This window comes from Triticum aestivum, chromosome 1A (assembly GCF_018294505.1).
Source record: "Triticum aestivum cultivar Chinese Spring chromosome 1A, IWGSC CS RefSeq v2.1, whole genome shotgun sequence".
In the NCBI taxonomy this organism is placed as follows: Eukaryota; Viridiplantae; Streptophyta; class Magnoliopsida; order Poales; family Poaceae; genus Triticum; species Triticum aestivum.
The window spans coordinates 492,896,567-492,907,975 of NC_057794.1; positions in this window are offsets into that span (position 1 = coordinate 492,896,567).

Below are 11,409 nucleotides of genomic sequence, written 5' to 3' on the forward strand. Positions count from 1 at the left end.
CTCAAATCCTTAAAGAGTCAATCCGATAAGATAACTTCAAAGGGAAAACTCAATTCATCACAAGAGAGTAGAGGGGGAGAAACATCATAAGATCCAACTATAATAGCAAAGCTCGCGATACATCAATATCATGCGAATCAAGAACACGAGAGAGAGAGAGAGAGAGAGAGATCAAACACATAGCTACTGGTACATACCCTCAGCCACGAGGGTGAACTACTCCCTCCTCTTCATGGAGAGCGCCGGGATGATGAAGATGGCCACCGGAGAGGGAATCCCCCCCTCCGACAGGGTGCCGGAACGGGTCTAGTTTGGTTTTCGGTGGCTATAGAGGCTTGCGGCGGAGGAACTCCCGATCTAGGTTATTTTCTGGAGGTTTCTGTATTTATAGGAATTTTTGCGTCGGTCTCACGTCAGGGGGGTCTCCGAGTCATCCATGAGGGTGGAGGGCTCGCCCTCCTATCTCGTGGACGGCTCGGGACTCTTCAGGCCCAACTATTTTACTCTGGGGGCTTCTTTTGGTCCATAAAAATCATCAAAAATGGGCACGTCAATTGGACTCCGTTTGGTATTCTTTTTTTGTAAAACTCAAAAACAAGGAAAAAACATAAACTGGCACTGGGCTCTAGGTTAATAGGTTAGTCCCAAAAATCATATAAAATAGCTCGAAACAATAAAAAATTATAGATACGTTGGAGATGTATCACCTCCCGATCATCCTGTTCGGAGGTTGGCTTGACGGGGTCTTCTTGGTCTTCGGCGTCATCTGGAGTGTTGTTCCTTCCGGTGCTGGTATTGTTGTCTTTTCCATGGTGTGATTTAGAACAGCGCCGTTGACGTCGACGCTTTGGTTGAATCTCAGGAGGTATATCGCCAACTGGATTTTCCTTGTTATCGATGTTACCCTCTTTGGGTGTATCCACCATATACACGTCATACGAAGAGGTGGCCGTCCATCGTCCGGTAAACGGCGTGTTTTGGGCCTGCTCTACTCCGGCACCGTCATCCATACCGTTGATGTCTTCGGAGCCGTAATCAAGCATGTCGGTTGAGTCCTCGACAATGGCAATGAAGTGGGTGGTGGGTGGGACGTAGAATTCCCTGCTCTCAGCCCCTAGTCTGGGATGGGCGTAGTTCGGACGTTGCTCCTCTGTAATGACAAGGGATCACATTAAGTCCAGAGCCTCTCTTAAAGGCGAGGTTTGTTCAGGGAGAAGAGAGATCGTGCAGTGCAGCGAGAAGAGAACTCTTTGGCCGAGCTCGCACGGTGATGACTCCGAGGGTTCGGGGCCAGCGTTTGGAGAGGAGTCTGGCTGCCTGAAGATTGCCGGTGATACTACTTCCTCCGGCTCTCCCTTACTAGGCTTGATAGCCGCAGAGAGTCCCGGGGCTCTAGAATCCCATCTTCGGACCTAAAGGCGCGCTCCGAATTTAAGGCCAGAGCGGAGGTTGGGGTCGCAAACCCTTGGGAGATCAAGTCTCCTCGAATATCAGCGACATAATCCAGATTTCCAAAACTAATCTGGTGACCTGGGGCATTGCTGTCGATCTGCTCTAGATGGCCAAGCGAGTTGGCCCGTAGTGTGAAACCGCCGAACACAAAGATCTGGCCAGGGAGAAAGACCTCCCTCGGGGCCACTTTGTTGTGGATGACTGATGGAGCCATCAAACCTTCTGGCGACGACACAAGGAACTCTCAATGAAAGCACCAATGTCGGTGTCAAAACCAGCGGATCTCGGGTAGGGGGTCCCGAACTGTGTGCCTAAGGATCGATGGTAACATGAGACAAGGGACGCGATGTTTTACCCAGGTTCGGGCCCTCTTGATGGAGGTAATACCCTACGCCCTGCTTGATTGACTTTGATGAGTATAGGGGTTACAAGAGTTGATCTACCACGAGATCGTAATGGCTAAACCCTAATTGTCTAGCCTGTATGATTATGATCGCCTCTATGGACCTAACCCTCTGGTTTATATAGACACCAGAGGGGGCTAGGGTTATACAGAGCCAGTTTAGAGAGAAATGAATATTCACATCCGCACGCTAAGCTTGCCTTCCATGCCAAGGAGAGTCCCATCCGGACACGGGAGGAAGTCTTCTATCTTGTACCTCCATGGCCCATTAGTCCGGCCCATGTCATATAGCCCGGACACTCGAGGACCCCTTAATCTAGGACTCCCTCAGGGGGGGCTAGCTAGTTGGAGTTGGAGAGTGACTCCTCTCCCTAGGTTGGCACGCTAAGGGGAGGAGCCCTCCCCAAGTTAGCACCCCTCCTCCCCTCCACCTATACATACTTGGGAGGAGCTAGAGAAACAAGTCCCTTTGCCTCAAGTGTCCCTTCTCTAGTTCTAGTTTTCTCTCGTCCACATAGAGAAGCACGTGAGGTTCTATTCTCCCTCATCTAGTTCTCCGGCAACGCAAAGCTCTGGATGGCGAAGCACTGCCGGATCATGAAACTCGTACCCGTGCAATCCGTAGAGAGGTCATGCTTTCGATCTTCAGTTTGAGGGATCGTTCGTGAGTGGTTCGAGGGACTTCGTCAACGATCATCACCAACTCTTCTTACACTACTACTCGAAGTCGGTAACAATCCGATCTAACCTTGTATGCATCTTCATAGTGATCCGGGATCGATTGTAGGGCGTTTTTTGTTTTCTAGTATGTTTCCCAAGAGATCCAACCACTCAACCTGAGAGATAGGATAAAGTATGCTAGCTTCGAGTAATTTTGTTACCTCATTTGTTACCAATTTCTTTATTTTAGGATTAAGAGGGTTGACGATCAACAGTAGGCTTTGTATCCTCGTCCATATGAATCTTACGAGTTCATAATAATGGACTAGTGGTTTTTTAAATCGTCAAGTGCGTTCAACCGATTCATTATCCCCGAATCTAAAAAGGAGAATTGAGGATTGGCATGAGCGTATACTAAGAATTCTTGGGGTCCCTTGGGGATTGTTGATGGGAGCTTTATTTAAAAGATAAGGCCTCAACACATTTAGGAAATGTTATTCAGCATATGCTAAAAAGTTGGCATTGATAAGAACATGATATATTTTTGGGGGTTAATATCATTTATGCCTAGACTTTAAGACAAATGTATTATTGAAATACATAATCTCCTTTAGGAGGAGTTGGCGGCTCTCCTAAAGTACAATATGGAATATTAACTTTCAAGAGAGGCGGTTCATCATAGAAAGTTTGTTACACTTTACTCTTATCTTCATGATAAACTAGGCCTTCTTATTCTAGTGGTATCTCCAGAATAGTGGTGGAGCAAGGAAAGGGCTAGGCCTCGGGACACGTTTGCGCACTATAGCACTGTAGCTACAATATTTGCTACAACCCACGAAGGAGCCAGGCCTCACGCCCTAGGCCACAGCCGTGCTGCCTGGGGTCAGTCTCCGCCCATCCTCCAGATCAATACCTATCAAAGCCATAAGTTCTATCTCATCTTGTTGAGTTTGTTATCAAGATGTTGATTCACAAATTTGGGAATTAAAATCAGTCTTATCATCACCAATTCTAATAGACACTTACCCACAAAGACAAAAAACTTAAGCACGAGCACTATGTAAGAAAAATCTACGTAGTCCTACTACAAAGAACTTCAACACACTTAACAGTGTATATATGTTTAATATCCGTTAGGCCAAGGATGCCACGTGGTCATGTGGGCTGAGGGAGTCCTGGATTAGGGGGTGTCCGGATAGCCGGACTATACCTTCGGCCGGACTCCTGGACTATGAAGATACAAGATTGAAGACTTCGTCCCGTGTCCGGAAGGGACTTTCCTTGGCGTGGAAGGCAAGCTTGGCGATACGGATATGTAGATTTCCTACCATTGTAACCGACTCTGTGTAACCCTATCCCTCTCTGGTGTCTATATAAACCGGAGGGTTTTAGTCCGTAGGAACAACAATCATACCATAGGCTAGCTTCTAGGGTTTAGCTTCATTGATCTCGTGGTAGATCTACTCTTGTACTACCCATATCATCAATATTAATCAAGCAGGACGTAGGGTTTTACCTCCATCAAGAGGGCCCGAACCTGGGTAAAACATTGTGTCCTCTGCCTCCTGTTACCATCCGCCTAGATGCACAGTTCGGGACCCCCTACCCGAGATCCGCCGGTTTTGACACCGACATTGGTGCTTTCATTGAGAGTTCCTCTGTGTCGTCGCCATCAGGAAGGATGCCTCATCCCGTCTTTAAAGACGGCACCGTTGCTAAGGGAGCTTCGGCTGTCGGCCAGACTCTCAGGCTAGGTGGTTTCCTTATGACCGCCTGTTCGGCTGCTGCGCCGACGATGACCTCTCGGGTCATCGAAAGCAATCTTCACGTCAGCTCGGAATTCGCTGAGCAGCTAGATCCAATGGAGCTATCTTCCCTAAACGAGATCTTGGATCGCTTCGTCGCCCTGGGAGTCGCTACGGATTACGACCAGATTGGGCCTAAACCCGATCTGAGAGAGATTAACTCTCCCCAGGTCACCCATCACGTTGCCGTGGTAGAGGGATAGTGCGGCGACCCTTCATCTATCTTAAGGACTAGCTATGTCCGGATTCCCGATCCCTCCAAGCCGGATACCCGCGGAGGGGAGGACATCACTCAAGACCCGAACTTAAAGTCAGGCGACGGGCTAGATTCATTGGACAGCATCCAAGAATCCGAACTTCCGAGTTCGGAAACTCCTTGGCCCCTGGGTCTCAGATTGGGTGAGGTTTCGGATTTGATTCCACCCACCCACCCGTACATAAGCGATCTATCCCAAATTAGGAAAGAGCCTGAAGAAACAGTACATCATTACTGGGCCAGATTCCTCTTGGTTATGAACAGGATAAAGGACTGCCGCGAGGAAGACGCAATTTCATTCTTCTGCAATAATTGCACGGATAAGGGAATCCTCAACGCCATAAGTCGTTGTGATATTACACGCTTCGCTGACTTGGCATCCATAGTACGAAAGTACTGTGCGATGGAAAGCGCCTGGAAAACTGAAATGAAATTTTGGGACAATCCGGCCCTGAATACAAACCCAGTCCGAAATAAAAGGGTGCATCATCGCCAGACACCCGGGTTCAATACCAAAAAGCAAAAGCCCTCTACAGGGCACAGAACCATACTGGAAGGATGGCTTAATGGACCCTGTAAAATTCACAGTGCAGAGGGCGCCACACCAACTCACAACCTTAGAGCATGTTGGATCCTCCGGCAGGTGGCAAAAATTGGCGAAGATCTTATAATTCCAGAAGCCACAGAAAGCCACCCCAGAGACACCAGTACGGTATTAACAGTCTTCGAGACTTTCGCATCAAATAATATGCGAAAAAGAATACTCCTCAGCCTTGCCGAAGTCTACCAAGTAGCAACAATAAACCCATGGAGTGACACGGCTATTACTTTTAACGCCAATGATGAACCTAAATTCCAAACAGCCCGAGCACCAGCCGCATTGGTCCTTAGTCCAATAGTGGACGGCTTTCATCTTACCAAGGTACTCATGGATGGCGGCAGCGGATTGAACCTCATTTATGAGGAAACCCTTCAAAAAATGGAAATAGACTGGAACCGCATTGAGCGAAGCAGCACAACCTTTAGAGGAATAATCCCCAGTCGAGAAGCGCGTTGTACAGGAAAAATTACACTAGTTGTGGTGTTCGACACACCGGATAATTACAGGTCCGAAGAGGTCACGTTCCAAGTGGCCCTGTTCAGTAGCGGATATCACGCTCTGCTAGGGCGGGAAGCGTTTACAATCTTCCAAGCAATACCCCATTATGGGTACATGAAGCTCAAGATGCCCGGGCCTAACGGAATCATCGCTCTCTCTAGTGATCCGGACATAGCACTCCGCGCCGAAAACAAGACAGGTGCACTGGCCCTCGAGGCGCTATCCGAAGCCCTAGCGGCTGAGGAACTGACTGCGCTGCGCTCCACGGTGAATAGGGACGATGTGATACTCGACAAAAGATCCAAGTCCACCTCCTTTAAACCGGCGGACGAAATAGTCAAATTCCAGGTCCATCCAACGGACCCCAATAAAACAGCTTCCATCGGGGCACAGTTAAACCCTGATGTAGACGCCGCACTGCGAGAGTTCCTACGAGAGAACTGGAACATTTTCGCCTGGCACCCTTCAGACATGCCAGGAATCCCACGCAGGCTGGCCGAACACAGCTTAAATATCCTAAAAGGATTCAAGCCAGTCAAACAGGCTCTTCGGCGTTTTTCCGAACCTAAGAGACATGCCATGGGAGAGGAACTAGCCAAGCTATTGGAGGCCAGATTCATCAAAGATATAAAACACTCGGACTGGCTAGCAAACTTGGTGATGGTACCAAAGAAGGACAAATCCTGGCGCCTGTGTGTTGATTTTAAAGACCTTAACAAGGCTTGCCCAAAGGATCCCTTCCCTCTCCCCTGCATCGATCAAATTATCGACGCTACCGCAGGACACGATTCATTGTGTTTCCTCGACGCATACTCCGGCTACCATCAAATAAAGATGGCAGAGTCAGACCAAGCCGCAACGGCATTCATCACACCATACGGCCCATTCTGCTTCAACACAATGCCCTTCAGGCTCAAAAACGCCGGCGCAACATATCAGCGCATGATTCAGACATGTCTGGCAAACCAGATCGGCAAAACAGTGGAAGCATACGTAGATGATATGGTCATTAAAACAAGACATGTCGAATCTCTAGTAGACAACTTGAGGCTAACATTCGATAACCTCCAAACATATGACATCAAGCTCAACCCGGAAAAATGTGTTTTCGGTGTCCCAGCCGGAAAGCTCTTGGGCTTCATTGTATCCGGTAGAGGAATTGAAGCAAATCCAGCCAAGATCCGAGCTCTGTCACATTTGGATATCCCGAAGGACCTCAAACAAATACAAAAATTAACCGGATGCGTGGCGGCTCTAAGCCGCTTTATCTCCCGCTTGGGAGAAAAGGCCCTACCCCTTTACCGCCTCCTTCGGTGCACCGAACACTTCGAGTGGACGGATGCAGCCACGGCAGACTCGACAAAATAAAAGCCATCTTGGCAACAAACACAGTCCTGGCCGCGCCAAACATTGGCGAACCAATGCTATTATACATTGCAGCAACCCATCAGGTCGTAAGCGCAGTGCTCGTCGTCGAACGAGAAACGGACGGACACAAATTCCCCCTTCAAAAGCCGGTCTATTATGTGTCCACTGTCCTTACTCCGTGCAAGTCACGGTACCCGCATTATCAAAAGATTGCGTACGCGGTATTTATGGCATCCCGGAAGCTGCGACACTACTTTCAAGAGTGTTCAATAACAGTAGCCTCGGAAGTGCCACTTAACGATATTATAAACAACCGCAACGCGACGGGCCGGATTGCAAAATGGGCCATTGAGCTCCTCCCGTTCGACATAACTTACAAGCCACGGCGAGCTATCAAGTCGCAAGTTTTGGCCGACTTCGTCGCAGAATGGACGGAGGCCGAACTCCCTAAAGAGTATGGCACATATTCAAACTGGGTCATGCACTTCGACGGCTCCAAAATGTTGGCCGGTCTAGGGGCTGGCATCGTTTTGACGTCCCCCACAGGAGACACAGTTCAATACGTACTCCAGATAATGTACACAGACTCCAACAATGCAGCCGAATATGAGGCCCTTTTACATGGTCTCCGGATGGCAGTATCCATGGGCATTCAACGCCTAGAGGTGCGTGGGGACTCGAACCTCGCAATATCCAAAATAAATGGAGACTTTGATGCCAAGGATCAAAAAATGGCAGCTTATCGCAACGCCGTCCTAAAAATGTCAGCTCGGTTCGAAGGGCTCGAATTTCACCATATAGCCCGGGAAAATAATCAGGCGGCAGATGTCCTGGCACGCATCGGCGCAAAACGCGATGTAGTCCCCCCAACATCTTCTTGGAAAGGCTGTTCAAGCCATCCGTAGTATGGGAAGGGGAACCCGGCAATAACAGCCCAGACCCAACCGCACTGCCTGACACCGAACACTCTGACATAATTGGAGGCTCTGCCAATGAAATAACACCTTCAGCCCACGTAATAATGGTTGTCATCGCCCCGTGGACAGAACCATTCCTCGCCTACCTTACTAGGCAGGAACTCCCCGAGGACCAAAATGAGGCATGCTGCATAGTGCGGCGATCTAAAGCCTATAAAGTCCATGAGGGAGAGCTTTATAAGAAAAGCACTACCGGAGTCCTTCAAAGGTGCATATCCGAAGAGGAAGGGCAGAACCTCCTGGCTGAAATTCATGCTGGACTCGGTGGTCATCACGCTGCAGCTCGGTCCCTTGTAAGCAAGGCCTTCCGTACAGGCTTTTATTGACCGACGGCCCGGGCACACGCCCAGGACTTAGTCCAACGATGCGTCGGTTGCCAACTTTTTGCAAACCAAAGTCATATGCCACCCACCGCCCTCCAAACTATCCCCATCACTTGGCCCTTCGTGGTCTGGGGGCTTGACATGGTTGGACCCCTTAAAGGCGGAACCCACAAGAAAAAATACTTACTGGTCATGGTGGATAAGTTCACCAAATGGATAGAAGTCAAGCCTGTTAAGACGGCCGAATCCGGACCGGTGATAGACTTTATATCTGGGGTTGTACACCGTTACGGCGTCCCCCACAACATCATCACTGATAACGGCATGAACTTTACGGCCGACGGGGTAAAACTCTGGTGCAAAAACATGGGCATCAAGCTCGATTATGCTTCCGTCTATCACCCACAAACTAACGGCCAGTTCGAACGTGCAAATGGTCTTATCATGAGCGGCATCAAACCCAGATTAGTGCGCCCCTTAAGGAATCTAATACGCACTGGGTAGAGGAGCTCGACTCCGTACTCTAGGGGCTGCGGACCACGCCGAATCGCACCACCGGATACACACCATTCTTCATGGTGTACGGCGCAGAGGCAGTTTTGCCGTGCGACATAATTCATGACTCACCTCGAGTGCGCATGTACGAAGAAAGAGAAGCCAAGGTCGATCGGTAGGACAGTTTGGACGCCTTGGAGGAAGAGCGTGACGTGGCAAAAGCCCGTTCTGCATTCTATCAACAGCGGGCTTGAAGATACCAAAGCAGAGAAGTACGGGCCAAAAATTACAACGTTGGCGAATTAGTTCTACGCCTGCCGGACAAGAAAAAGGACAAACTCAAGCCCAAGTGGGAAGGTCCCTTCATAATTGACCAAGTCCTGACTGGTGGAGCGTACCGCCAGCGAGATGCATCGGATAACCGACTCGAGCTGAACCCATGGAACGCAACCCGTCTCCGAAGATTCTACGCCTAGCGCCGGACTCTGTGTTCGTCTCCTTCCTCTTCCATTTTTTATATACTTTCTGTCTTACATTTCTCTCCTTCTCCCCCTCTCTCTCTCTTATAGCCTTTAAAGGCTCATACAGTGATGCGCTATCCGCGCTCAGTAAACCTGGGGGTTTCTTTAAACAGAAGCTTATTTATACGGGCTTCGTGCCCAACACATCTGTCACACTTCCGCATGTACCTTTTATTCACCATTATATGCATCGATATGACTTAAGTTTTGGCCAAGCTGGGTTGCCTGGCTCCTGTGCTTACCCCTACGTTCCCGATTGTTCGGCTAGGTGGTAAAGGGAGCACCTCTGCGATTGTTACTGTTGGGTCAGCCGGATGTGTACCTCAGACTGGGTGAAGCCGAAAGCTAGCGTTCTTAAGGGAATATTCGGTCGGTGAACTAAAGATGATCTTTTTTTCCACTTATTTATCTATACACCCCCAGATGTTTTTCCTGCGTCTCTTTTCACAGAATGGACATGCACTTTAGGGAATGCATCCCAGGGAAAGGAACCCCTAACGGAACTATTTTCCCTGGAAGATGTTTCTTACTAACCATGTAATATAACATAACTAGTTGGGCACTTGTCTGTTCAAGCACTAATGATCCCTACGCCTGGTCTCCATGCATACCCCGGTTCTTATATAACCGCGAGGGTATTCGGACACACTCCGGACCATCAGGTCCCGAGGTTGAAGCGAAAAGGTCGGCCATGGCAAACGATCTACAATCCGGCTAGAAGGCATTACAAATGTCAATTATAATTACATAGTCAATCTGACTAATTGTATTCCTCTTCAATACCATCTAACAAGCTGTCTAGTTTACAGTCCTGTTGGGAATACTTTGCGGCCAGTTCTACTTGGCCGTATACTAAGCTCACAGGGATCTCCTTCCCATCGGGCCCCACGGGTCTGACCTCGGCCATGTGGTTTGGGTCAGCCTTCGTGTACCGCGTCTTCACCATGGCCCAGGCCTCCCTGGCGCCTTGACGGCAGGCCGACATCTTCCACAATCGGAAGCGCCGCCGCGCTCCCTTCAGCTTCTCTACAAGCTCTCCAAGGCCTTCGGGCATGGAGACGGATGGCCCCAAGGCCTGGGCGACGCTTTGCATCACCTGCCGAACTCGCTCGTGCAGTTGTGAGAGCTCGGGAAGAAGGTCTCCCGTAGAACCGGGCATTTCCTTTGCAGGACAACCTGTTAGCATACCTACAGACATTACTCTGTTAGTCGACTTCCTCGCCGATTTTTTTTCAAAGTTCGTTTAAGCACTTACTATATATGCCGCGTCGAAGCCGCTGATTCTCCTTCACGGAGTCCAACAGCTGGGAACGAACATCCTTCAGTTCAATGCCCAGCTTGGTGTTGGCATCTTGGAGATCGTTCTTCTCCCGCCTCACCTTTGTCAGCATGCTCTCACCAGCCTTCAGCTGGCGTCGGAGTTGTTGCTCTTCCGAATTTAATCCGGCGCCATCTGCAATTTCATTTGTCAGATTTGCACCCACGCCGCACTTCGCAAAATACTTATCTTTCGAAGCGTATATTACCAGAGGGGGTCTCCTTGGGCTCCCCTGCCGCGGCTAATGCGGCCTCAAGTTGGGCTTTGCACTCTTCCAGCTCCTGGGACAGTAGGGTATTCTTTTCTGTAAGAACCTGCATAACAAATGATCCTTAAATCAGTTATTCTAACTGTTTCAAGTCTCGGGGGCTACTGGTATATATATAATTACCAAAATTTTCTTACCTGTATGTCTTTTACATATTGCTCTGTGGCTCTGGCTAGACCATTTTGAGCGGCACGGAGGTACGCATCTCCCGAATTGAAGGCATCCAATGCCTCTTGCGAGAAACAAGCGTCGCGAAGAATTGTCCGGCGACGCCTGTGGTTCATGGCACTCTCCACCTCGGAATTGGTGGCAGACAGCCTGTCCGCATCCTCTGTCGGAGGAGCGTCCAGTGCGCGCCACGTGTTCGCCTCCGCTTCCGGACCAGGCTTTGGAGCCTGGCTGGTGGAGGCGCGATTGGCAACCTCTCCAGATATAGTCCGGCGAGGTCTCTTCGTCCTGAAGAG